At 41.2% G+C, this 11,430-nt stretch overlaps 1 long non-coding RNA gene across 1 annotated transcript; it reads left to right on the top strand.

Moving 5' to 3' along the window:
* Positions 1-222: 222 nt before the first annotated feature.
* On the top strand, positions 223-10,088 carry LOC122425152. The gene is made up of 3 exons (XR_006264725.1): positions 223-347; positions 8,139-8,141; positions 10,078-10,088. It is a non-coding gene; the product is annotated as an uncharacterized LOC122425152 (long non-coding RNA).
* The last annotated feature ends 1,342 nt before the right edge of the window (positions 10,089-11,430 follow it).

Consider the following 11,430-nt stretch of genomic DNA (forward strand, 5'->3'; position numbering starts at 1 on the left):
TTGGCAAAACTCTGTTAGCCTTTGCCCTTCTGCATTTTGTACTCCAAGGCCAAACTTGCCTGTTACTTTAGGTGTCTCTTGACTTCCTGCTTTTGCATTCCAATCCCCTTTGATGAAAAGCACATCTTTTTTTTTGAAGTTTGTTCTAGAAGCCTTCATAGAACTGTTCAACTTCAGCTTTGTAGTTGGGACATAGACTTGGATTACTGTGATGCTGAATGGTTTGCCTTGGAAACAAACTGGGATCATTCTGTCATTTTTCAGATTGCACTTAAGTACTGCATTTCAGGCTGTTTTGTTGAATAATGGAAGGCTACTCTGTTTCTTCTAAAGGAGTCTTGCCCACAGTAGTTGATAATAACGGTCATCTGTAATTTAATTTCCAGTTCCGTCTGTTTCAGTTCACTGATTCCTAAAATGTTCTTGTTCACTTTTGCCATCTCCTGTTTGACCATGTCCAGCTTACCTTGCTTCATGGACCTCTCACTGCAGGTTCCTGTGTGGTATTGTTCTACACAGCATCGGGCTTTACTTTCACCACCAGACACATCTTCAACTCGGCATCATCTCTACTGTGGCTCAGCCTCTTCATTCTTTCTGTATGAGACCAAGGGAGAGGAAGAATCAGTTGAAGATGTATAGAAAGCATTGTACAAAAAATGCCTAGGAATGTGACATTGCTCTTGTCTGAACATTCTTTGTACCAAAAAGTGGGCCATATAGCTGGACAATATCCTTGTTATAATTTGCATTTTTTGAACCATGTGGGTGAGACTGGAGTCTTCTTATATCTAGAGAAGAGAGCACTAAATAATTATGACAATTTATTAAAAATGGCTATGTCATCTATAAAAGACATGATGAACTTTTTGCTATAAAACATGTCTTGACCAAGAAGAGAAAAATGAATAGAGAAAAATCAATGCTAAGAGGCACAGAAGTAGAGAATCTAGTGATGGCCCATGTTTGGCTTCTGCTCTTTAGACAAAACTGCATGAGAAAGTCCTTTGAACGGTTTAAAAGTAAAATTGAAGATGACCAATTACTCCTCAGTCATGGACTCTTTATACCCAACTTGCTCTGGCCTAGAAATGATCAACTTGAATCAGTTTCTTATTTTTGGCAAATTAACTTCTGCACATTCCGTGCTATATTTCTAATCTCACTTTCTTAGTGTTCACCTTCTTCTTCCATTTATTTTTGTCTTAATTCTCTGTAATCTAGCCAGCTGGCCACCTCTGTTTGTGCCCCCAACACTCATACACATTGTATCAGTTATCCCTTGTCACTTAACAAACCACCCCAAACTTGGTAGAATGAAACAAACACAATTTGTTATCTGTGGCCAGGCTGTAGGTCAGTAATTCAGGGAGGGCTCAGCTAGGTGGTTCTTTTGTTCCTGGTGATGCTGACTGAGGTTACTTCAGTGGCTCCAATCAGCTAAGAATTCAGACAGAACTGGAATATTCCTGTTGGACTCTATCACTTCGGGTCTCTTTTTAGGTATTCTAATCATTCAGTTCTGTAGTTTGGATTTCCTTAGAGCCTGGAGGCTGCACTCCAAAAGGGAAGAAGCACAAGCTGCCTGTCCTCATAGGGCCTGGGTTTGGAAATCCCAGAATGTCACTTCCACTGCATTCTGTTGATCAAAGAAAGGTAGAACTGTAGTCTCTGCCCCTTGATGTGAGGAGTGCCATTTGTTTACAAGGAAGGGAGGAACTGTTGGCAGCTCTATGGAGACTGTCTACTAAACATATACACTCAAATTCGATTGCTCCCGGGGATCACAAGTGGCATGCTTCCAAATCAATTATGAACATCTTTTCTCAGATTGTATCCAAGTTGTTTTTTTTTTTTTTTAATTAATTGGTTTCCAAGGGATGCTATAACAAAGTACCACAAACTGGGTGGCTTAAAACAACAGAAATTCATTCTCTCATAGGTCTGGAGGCCAGAAGTCCAAAATCTAGGTGTTGGTAGAATTGGTTCCTTCTGAGGGCTCCAAGGGAGAATGGGGTTCTACACCTCTTTGTCAGTGTCTGGTGGAGGCCAGCAATCCTTGGCATAGCTTGACTGGTAGATGCATCACTCCAATCTCTGCTTCTGTCTTCACATGACATTTCCCCCATATCTCTGTGTCCGTATTTCCCTTTTCTTTTTCTTTCTTTCTTTTTTTCAAATATTTCTTTATTTATTTAGACTGTGCTGGGTCTTAGTCGTAGAATGTGGGATCTTTCAGTTGCGGCATGCAAACTCTTAGTTGCGGTATGCAGGATCTAGTTCCCGACCAGAGATTGAACCCAGGCCCCTTGCCTTGGGAGCATGGAATCTTAGCCACTGGACCAGCAGGGAAGTCCCAAGATTTCTCTCTCTCTCTCTTTTTTTTTTTTATGTGGATTATTATTATTATTTTTTTAAGTCTTTATTGCCTCTGTTACAGTTGCTTCTGTTTTTTCATGTTTTGGTTTTTTGGCCATGAGGTGTGCGGGGTCTCGTTCCTTGACCAGGGGTAAAACCCCACAGCCCCTGCATTTGAAGGCGAAGCCTTAATCAGTGGCTCACTAGGGAAGTCCCTCCCTCTTCCTACAAGGATGCAAGCCCTACTGGGTTAGGGAATATTCCCAATGACCTCATCTTCATTTGTTTATATTTGCAAAGACTCTATTTCCAAACAAGGTCACATTCTTAGGCACTGGGAGTTTGGACTTCAGCATATTTTTTGGGGGGACAAAATCAACCTATCCCACACTTTACCAGGAGGAGTGGCAACAGGACTCACACTGGCAGCAACTGGAACTATTTAATACCACCTGCTGGTATCATGTCCAATATTCCAAAATTTTTCTTAACTTACTCTTGAGAATCTTGATAGTGGTCTTATTTTATGTTTCATAGCACCTAACTTGGTGCTAAAAAAAAAATACAAACACTCATTGAATCTAGTTAGTTTGGATTACATGACCTCCTGAGTTCATGCATAACAAAGAAGAATGGGGTCATCCCCTTAACAGCCCCATAAATTCATAATTCACACATAAGAAGTCCTGCACAGTTGAAATTGACAAAGAGCAGTTATGAGCTCTAAGTTCAAAAGTGAGCAAATGTCTGCTCTGAGTATAACTGTGTCTCCCAGTAGGAGGCTGGCTTCAGGCTTATTTCAATATGTTGTATTGGAGGGAAATGATTTTATGGAGACTACTGGGAAACAGACACATTGTTTCAAGCTGCACAGTTTTTTATAGTACACACTCTTATCTATCTTACTGGCTGATGAATAGTTTAGATTTCTAAACACTAGGCTATTGAGATGTCAAGTTTACTCACACAAAAACAGGGTTCCTCAAGCACGCAGGGTCATGGGTCATGACCATCAGCTGGAAAATGTGGTAAACTGCTGACTCTATTCTGGTCAGTGTGGTTCTCCTGTCTTTGTTCTCTCTGGAGGCCGTGATTTGTAGGCACTGAAGTGGCACCCAGTGTGTTATCTGTTGAGTCAATATTAATGTCATCAACAGAAATCATTGTAGTAGTAAACAGAGGGTGACATGATTTAATGCAATTGTCAACCTACAATTTTCTAGAACATTGCAGTTCAAAATGCAGTGTTCCAACTATTGCAAATGGTCTGTGGTTCCCTGATCACCTCATTTATTTTTTTAAAAAAATTTATTTTTAATTGAAGGATAATTGCTTTTTATTATTGTGTTGGTTTCTGTCAAACCTCATTCATTTTAATGTATCTTTATAACACTGTTTAACAATGTGACCTTATGGTTATTTGCCTGAACCTCTTCTCCAGCCCTGCTTGAAGTCAAACGTTGGGTCCAATTCATCACCTTTGTTTAGTGCATACCTTGCATTTAGTAGAAATCGATATGTGTTCATTAAATTCCATTTAGCAGCTTCAGTGTTTTTCTTTCCTCACCATGTTACAAGTCTTCATGCTCCATTGTTCAGTGCAGATAGTCATTGATGTGATCAAATTCTAAAGCAAGCCTCATTCTCAGTATCATGTTGCCTGAAAAAAATAATTAATATCTGAATATATATTAGAGGTAAGAGCTTCTCCTTCAAAAGGTTCTGAGTGGCAATATAGCAGGGGGATAAAGATGACAATTTGAATAGACTTAGGGTTGAATCCAGGCTCGAATGTTTATGAGTCATTTCTCCTATAGACTCTGAACTCCCTCATTGCCAGAATGGGGATAATAATGTCTATTGTGTAAGATGACAAGAATGATTAGATTAGACACTTGATAGTGAGTGCTTCGGGCTCCCAGGCCGCTCAGTGGTAAAGAGTCAGCCCGCCAGCGCAGGAGGCTCAAGTTCGATTCTGAGTCGGGAAGATCTCCTGGAAGAGGGCTTGGCAACCCACTCCAGTGTTCTTTCCTGGGACATCCCATGGACAGAGGAGCCTGGAGGGCTACAGTCCATGGGGTCGCAAAGAGTCAGACATGACTGAAACGACTGAGCAGGCATGCAGCACAATCATAGATGTTACTGTGACAACTGTTACTGCAACTACATCTGCTACTCCAGTGGAAACGGCTGCTGCTGCTGAATACAGTTCTAAAGAGAGCCTCTCACCCCCCAATTGCTGCCTTAGTGACTGAACGTGCATTAGAGGATGGTCTGGGTCAGAAACAAAGGCCCTGTGCCCTTCGAAACAGTCATGACAGTGCACATTTCCGATTAGCTGTGATTGAGGAACAGGGGAAGAAGAAATCATATTTTTTACAAACATAAAGATATAAAGTAAGTTAACTCGTGGTTCCGAGGAGCCCCAGTGTTATCTTGTTTGGTTCAGGAAATGCAATTAGCTTGCCAAGGAAGATTTCATTATCATTGTTCATTGTGATTTAGACTGAGAAACCAAAGGAGGAAGAAAGGGAGTGAGTCAGTGAAAGAGTCTTGCAGCCTGTGCCTTGCAGGATAGATTTATAAACGCAGCAACTTCTACACTGCCGTGCACCTTGCTCTGTAGCAAATACACCAGGATCATTGTAGGCATTTGGTGAAAACACACAGGCACACACACACACATACACTCACAGTACATCTTATTGACAGAAGGGGAAGAAACAAGAGAAGAACTCTTCAGAGTTTCAAAGACATGGACAACTTCATCTAAGAACGCGGGGAGAAACTAGAAATTTCAATTTTTGGTGAGCAGCGTATTTGTTCAGCCTCGCAAAGTCTACTTTTCTTCCTGACTGATCCCATTTCCAGACAGAATCATCACATGTCCAGATGCAATTGCCTAAATTGAATACGTGTGACTCACAGCCCTGTTTACATAGTATTCTTTCAGCTCCAGAGACCGAGCTAGTGATTTTGTCATCATCACAGGGACTCAACCAGCCCCCGTCAAACATCCAGGACTCATTTGTTCTCATTAAGAAATAAAATGACTGACCACCTGTGCCCCTGACACACGTGACTAGGGAAAAGGTGTAAAATGGCTGAGACTTGGGAGAAATGGCTCAGAGGCTTTCAAAAATAATGGTTTCTGAGCCTTATGAACCTGAACTGTTTCTTTTGTACTTCTTTATCTGGAAGTTATTCTATACCCACATCACAGTAGTTTCCACACAGCCCAGTTCAGATCCACCACTACCCTGGTCAAAAGTCCTGTCTAGCATTTTTGACTGTCAAGAAGTGATTGTCCAGAAGATGGCATTTGAACTGGCTGCGGTGGTGTGGGTAGGTGTTCTGTAGGGCGGGGCCATGATGCAAATGATCTAGGGGAGAATACAGGAGTGTGAGCAAAGAGAGGAGGCAGAAGGAATTTGGGGAATAGCAGATAACTACATTGTTGAAATATACTTTCTCGGGTCAAAATAATGCTGCGGTGCTAACAAATTTATCTTTCGAGGTCCTTAAATTAGATCACATTAGATACGGATAGATGATAGATAAGATAGATGGAAGAAATAGATTTAAAGAGAAACTGGGGAATAGAGAGGGAAGACAGAGGAAAGGAGAAAGAGAGACAGAGACAGACAGAAGGTGGGGGAGAGAGAAAATAAGAGTAAAAAATTTAAGAAGAGGACTGTACACAAGGAAATCCAAGATCATGAAAAACGTCTGTGATTTCATGGACACTCACTGCTTTGCCTTTTAATCTGACTTCTACAAGTGAGGCAGGTATTTATGGTTATTGGAAACTTTGGTTCATATTGCAAAGTACAAAATTCTCTGAATTATTTTCTTTTACTTTTCTAGCCTAGCCTTTATATCACTGATGCAGAGGTTAAAAAGAATGGGAAAAATTTTGAACTCAAAGCAAAAAATTATCTGTTGCATATGAATTTCAGTCCAGTATTAGGGTCTCTCTGCCCAAGTTCTGTCCAACACTTGCCCGGGATTCCTCTGACCCCACTCATCTCGTTTTGTCCCCAGTTGCCCATCATCACCTACACATTCAAATCTTCACTTCATCAATCCATGCTTGAATTCATTCAACTTCGTCTCTCAAAACTCTCCCCCAACTAGCTGAACAGTGACCACAGTGGACTCCTTGGAGTTGCTGAAACAAAGCAACCTGGACCTGATTCAGAGCCCTTCAGACCTCAGTTTCTTCACTGCATTTCTATTTCCTTGAACTCGACAGGACTTGCTCTTTCTCTTAATGCAGTTCTCTTAAATGACCTCTCCTAGGGAGACCTGCCCTAATCACACTGGCAAAACAAGCCCCCTGACCCCAGTCCCTAACATAAATCACTATTAGATGCCTCCACTATTTTCTTTTAGTTTATTGTTAATTGGAGGATAATTCCTTTACACTATTGTGGTGGTTTTCTGCCATGTGTTAGTCACTCAGTCGTGTCTGACTCTTTGTAACCCTATGGACTGTAGCCTGCCAGGCTCCTCTGTCCATGGAATTCTCCAGGCAAGAATACTGGAGTGGGTAGCCATTCCCTTCTCTAGGGAATCGTCCCAACCCAGGGATTGAACATGAGTCTCATTGTCACCCTGATTATTTAACTTACATACAGACTACACCATGCAAAATACTGGGCTGGATGAATCACAAGCTGGAATCAAGATTGCCAGGAGAAATACCAAGAACCTCAGATATGCAAATAATATCACTCTAATGGCAGAAAGTCAAGAGGAACTAAAGAGCCTCTTGATGAAGGTGAAAGAGGAAAGTGAAAAAGATGTCTTAAAACTCAGCCTTCAAAAAACTAAGATCATGGCATCTGGTTCCATCACTTCATGGCAGACAGATGAGGAAAGAGTGGAAAAAAGTAATAGATTTTATTTACTTGGGCTCCAAAATCACTGCCAATGGTGACTGCAGCCATCAAATTAAAAGAGTCTCCTTGGAAGAAAAGCTATGACAAACCTAGGCAGAGATATTACTTTGCCAACAAAAGTGTGTATAGTCCAAAGTATGGTTTTTCCATTAGTCACATATGGATGTGAGAGTTGGACTATAAAGAAAGCTGAGTGCCAAAGAACTGATACTTTTGAATTGTGGTGCTGGAGAATACACTTTATTGAGAGTCCCTAGGACTGGAAGGAGATCAAACTAGTCAATCCTAAAGAAAACCAACCCTGAATATTCACTGGAAGGACTGATGCTGAAGCTCCAATACTTTGGCCACCTGATGCGAAGTGCCAACTCGTGGGAAAAGACCTTGATGCTGGGAAAGATTGAGAGCAGAAGAGGGTGACACAGGATGAGACAGTTGGATGGAACCACTGATTCAATGGACATGAGTTTGAACAAACGCCGGGAGATAGTGAAGAACAGGGAAGGCTGGTGTGCTGCAGTCCACGAGGTCGCAAAGAGCTGGACATGACTTAGCAACTGAAAAACACCAACTCCCACATTGCAGGCAACTTCTTTTCTGCCTGAGCCACTAGGGAAGCCCAGAGCGTCGCAGGTTTCTGCCATACATCAACATGCATCAGCCATAGGTATACATATGATCCGTCTCTCCTGAACCTCCCTCCCGCCACCCCTCCTTCCATCCCACTCCTCTAGGTTGTCACAGAGCACTGGGTTTGAGCTCTCTGCCTTACAGCTAATTCCCGCTGGCTCTCTAGTTTACGTATGGTAATATGTGCGGGTCCATGCTACTCTCTCAGTTCATCCCACCCTCTCCGTCTTGCTGTGTGTTCGCAAGTCTGTTCTGTGAATCTGCGTGTCTATTCCTGCCCTGCAGATAGGCTCATAAGTATCATCTTTCTAGATACTATTAATCTATGCATTAATATCGGTATTTGTTTTTCTCTGACTTATTTCACTCTGTAGCATCTTTTCATGTGTTTATTAGCTATCTGACTAATGACTTCTTTGGAGAAGTGTCTGCTGAGGTCTTCTGCCCATATTTTTGATTGGGTTGTTTATTTTTCTGATATTGAGTTGCATGAGCTGCTTGTATATTTTGGAGATAAGTGCTCTGTTCGTTGTTTCATTTGCTATTATTTTCTCCCATTCAAAGGGTTGTCTTTTCACCTTATTTATAGTTTCCTTTGCTGTGCAAAAAGCTTTTAAGTTTAATTAGGTCCCATTTGTTTATTTTTGTTTTTTATTTCCATTACTCTAGGAGGTGGGTCATAGAGGATCTTGCTGTGATTTATGTCAAAGAGTGTTCTGCCTATGTTTTCCTTGAAGAGTTTTGGAGTTTCTGGCCTTACATTTAAGTCTTTAATCCATTTTGAGTTTATTTTTATGTATAGTGTTAGGAAGTGTTCTAATTTCATTCTTTTACCCATAAGTGTCGAGTTTTCCCAGCACCACTTAGTGAAGAGATAATCTTTTCTCCACTGTATGTTTTTGCTCCCTTTGCTCCCACAAAAATAAGGCGCCCATAGGTGCATGGGTTTATCTCTGGGCTTTCTATCCCTCCACTATTTTAGATGATCTCATTTATTCTGTTGTCTGCATGCTGCCTATTTTGTAGATAATGATAACTGATTGTAAAGTTTTATGGAAAGGCGCAAAACCTTGACAGAGCATCAAAACACTGAAGAGAAGCAAAGATGGAAGAGTGGCCACTGATATGGAGGCTTCCTATAAGGCTGCAGTAATCAGAACAGCATGGTATTATTGCTAGAACAGAGTCATAGACCAGTGGAACCAAATCCCATGCCTGGAAACCGACTCACACAAGTATGGTCGACTGCAGAAGCTCTGCTTCCAAGGAGGTGGAGCACAGCTGAGCATAGTAACTTCTGGAAAGAGCACGGAAACAGCAAAAAGGAGAGACTAGCTTTACTGTGGATAAACCTGACACATACTCAGCCAGGTCCTAAAGGTCAACACCATGGAATTAAGTCATGTTGATTGATGTGCACTTGCTGATTTGATGAAATTGACACTTTACCTTGTGACCTTGTCCCAAAACTCAAAACCCCAGTCTAATTATGAGGAAGACATCAGAAAAGTCTCACTGGAAGCATATTCCTCAAAATGCCAGAGCATCAGTGTTCAAACGTGCAAAGGTCATCAAAAGCAAGACAAGACTGTTAAAACCAAGAAGAACCTCAGGAGACATGACTCCTAAATTAATATGGTACCCTTGACGGGATCCAGGAAACAGAAAATAGACAGGTGAAAACTAAGGAGATGGGAATACAGTATAAACGTCAGTGAATAAGAATGTATCAATGCTGCTTCATTAACTGTGATAAGTATGCCATAGCCATAGAGGGTATTAATCATGGAGGACACCGGGTGTGACATGTATGCAAGAACTCTGTATTATGTTTGCAATAATTTTGTCACTCTCAAACTGTTCCCCAATAAAAGTTCATTAAAAGTGGCAAACTCTACAGTGTCTTCCTTTGTGAAATTAATATGAACATAAGAATATTCAGAGCTGTAAGAAGACATCCAAAAATAAACAAAGACAGTTGAAAGCATTAGTACCACCCAGGTGATTAGGACTTTCTCACTATTGCAGTCCTTCATTCCATGCTGTGTTTCAGAACTACACAATCTAGAATGTTAGGCTGCGAATTTTCCCTTAAAGTTTTCATATATGCTCACTCTTTACTGTCTCCGCATCTTTCTGTAAGTTGCTTCTTGTACCAAGAATAGCCTTCCCCATTAACAGTGAGAAGTTAAATTCTACCAATACCTTAATGCTCAGCAAGAAGGCTGCATCATCATCCATCTACTTGCCCCTAACCCTCGCATTCAATCTTCCCAAGTAGTCATCAAGCTCCAGAATTCACAGTAGCTATAAACATTTTTCACGGTATCTTTCACACAGCCTGACTTTTTCCTCATTTTTGTCCATGTCTTATCCTGTCTCTGAAAAATATAATCTTGATTGCAGGACCCAAGGCTGATTCATCTTTCTGTTCTCTCACAGCCCCTTGCCCAAAGCAGAGAGTTGTTCAAATGGTGGGTATTCAGTAGATAATCTGCTCCATTTATAAAGGAAAAAGCACAGTTCGATCCTATTAGATTATACAGACAGTCTCAATTGTGTCTTAATTTCTAACCATACAGGATAGGTGAACCCTGAGGGATTAATTTTCCATGAGCAAGGCGATTGATGTCAAAGAGGCAAAAAATAAAAGCAACGTGGGCTTCACTTCTGACTTTGACACATGCATTTTCTTGGACCTCTGGACATCCAAGTCTCCCCTGCAAGCTTTGATGCATCACTTCACCACTAATGAAGATCTTCTTCACACTCTTCTTATTCACACTTCCAGCTTCCCCTGAAAGATCTGAACAAATGTCAGTTGCTTCCTGTTTCAGTTCATCACTCAAGATGCCTGACAGCATCCAATTTGAATGAACGCCACCAGCGCGCCCAGACCCTGTATTGCAGCTCACATCCCTTCTTGGCTCATGGCCCATGCCAACACCACTTCAATGATGTGGCTACAACAGAGTCTGTTAAATAGATGTAATCACAAGCTACCCTCCATTTAACAGTCAATCAATTCAGCTGACGTGATGTGACGTCCTTTTGCCTAGGTGTTTACATCCTTATAACTGTTCACGGCGGTCTGTAAAATTCTTAATCAGATCAGTGGCTTGTTGGAAACACATGCAAGGGTTATGTTCCTTGTTCCACCATCCAAGGTTTAAAAAAGGTATCATTATTTGTCTAAATCAAATCAGATGGAGGTCTGAGCCTGTACTTCCCTGGGTGACAAGAGATTCAAACTCAGTCTTGTTTGAGGATTCCCTTTTTCTGGGGCTGCCAAAAAGTGTTGGGTGAAATGAGGGTGTGGGGGTAGATGAGTTTAGAGATAAAGTCATTATAATTATCTCTTAAATGCTCCTTATCTGAACTCAGGAGTTGCCTCCAAGGTAAATAGCTTCCCCCTGCTGCTGCTGCTGCTTTTTTACATTGTTTGTTGAAAAAGAGTTGATTTACAGTTTTTCAGGTATATAACAAAGTAATTTAGTTACACATGGAGAAGGGGGTGACAGAGGACGAGATGATTGAA

The sequence above is a fragment of the Cervus canadensis genome, chromosome 22 (genome assembly GCF_019320065.1).
Source record: "Cervus canadensis isolate Bull #8, Minnesota chromosome 22, ASM1932006v1, whole genome shotgun sequence".
NCBI lineage: Eukaryota > Metazoa > Chordata > Mammalia > Artiodactyla > Cervidae > Cervus > Cervus canadensis.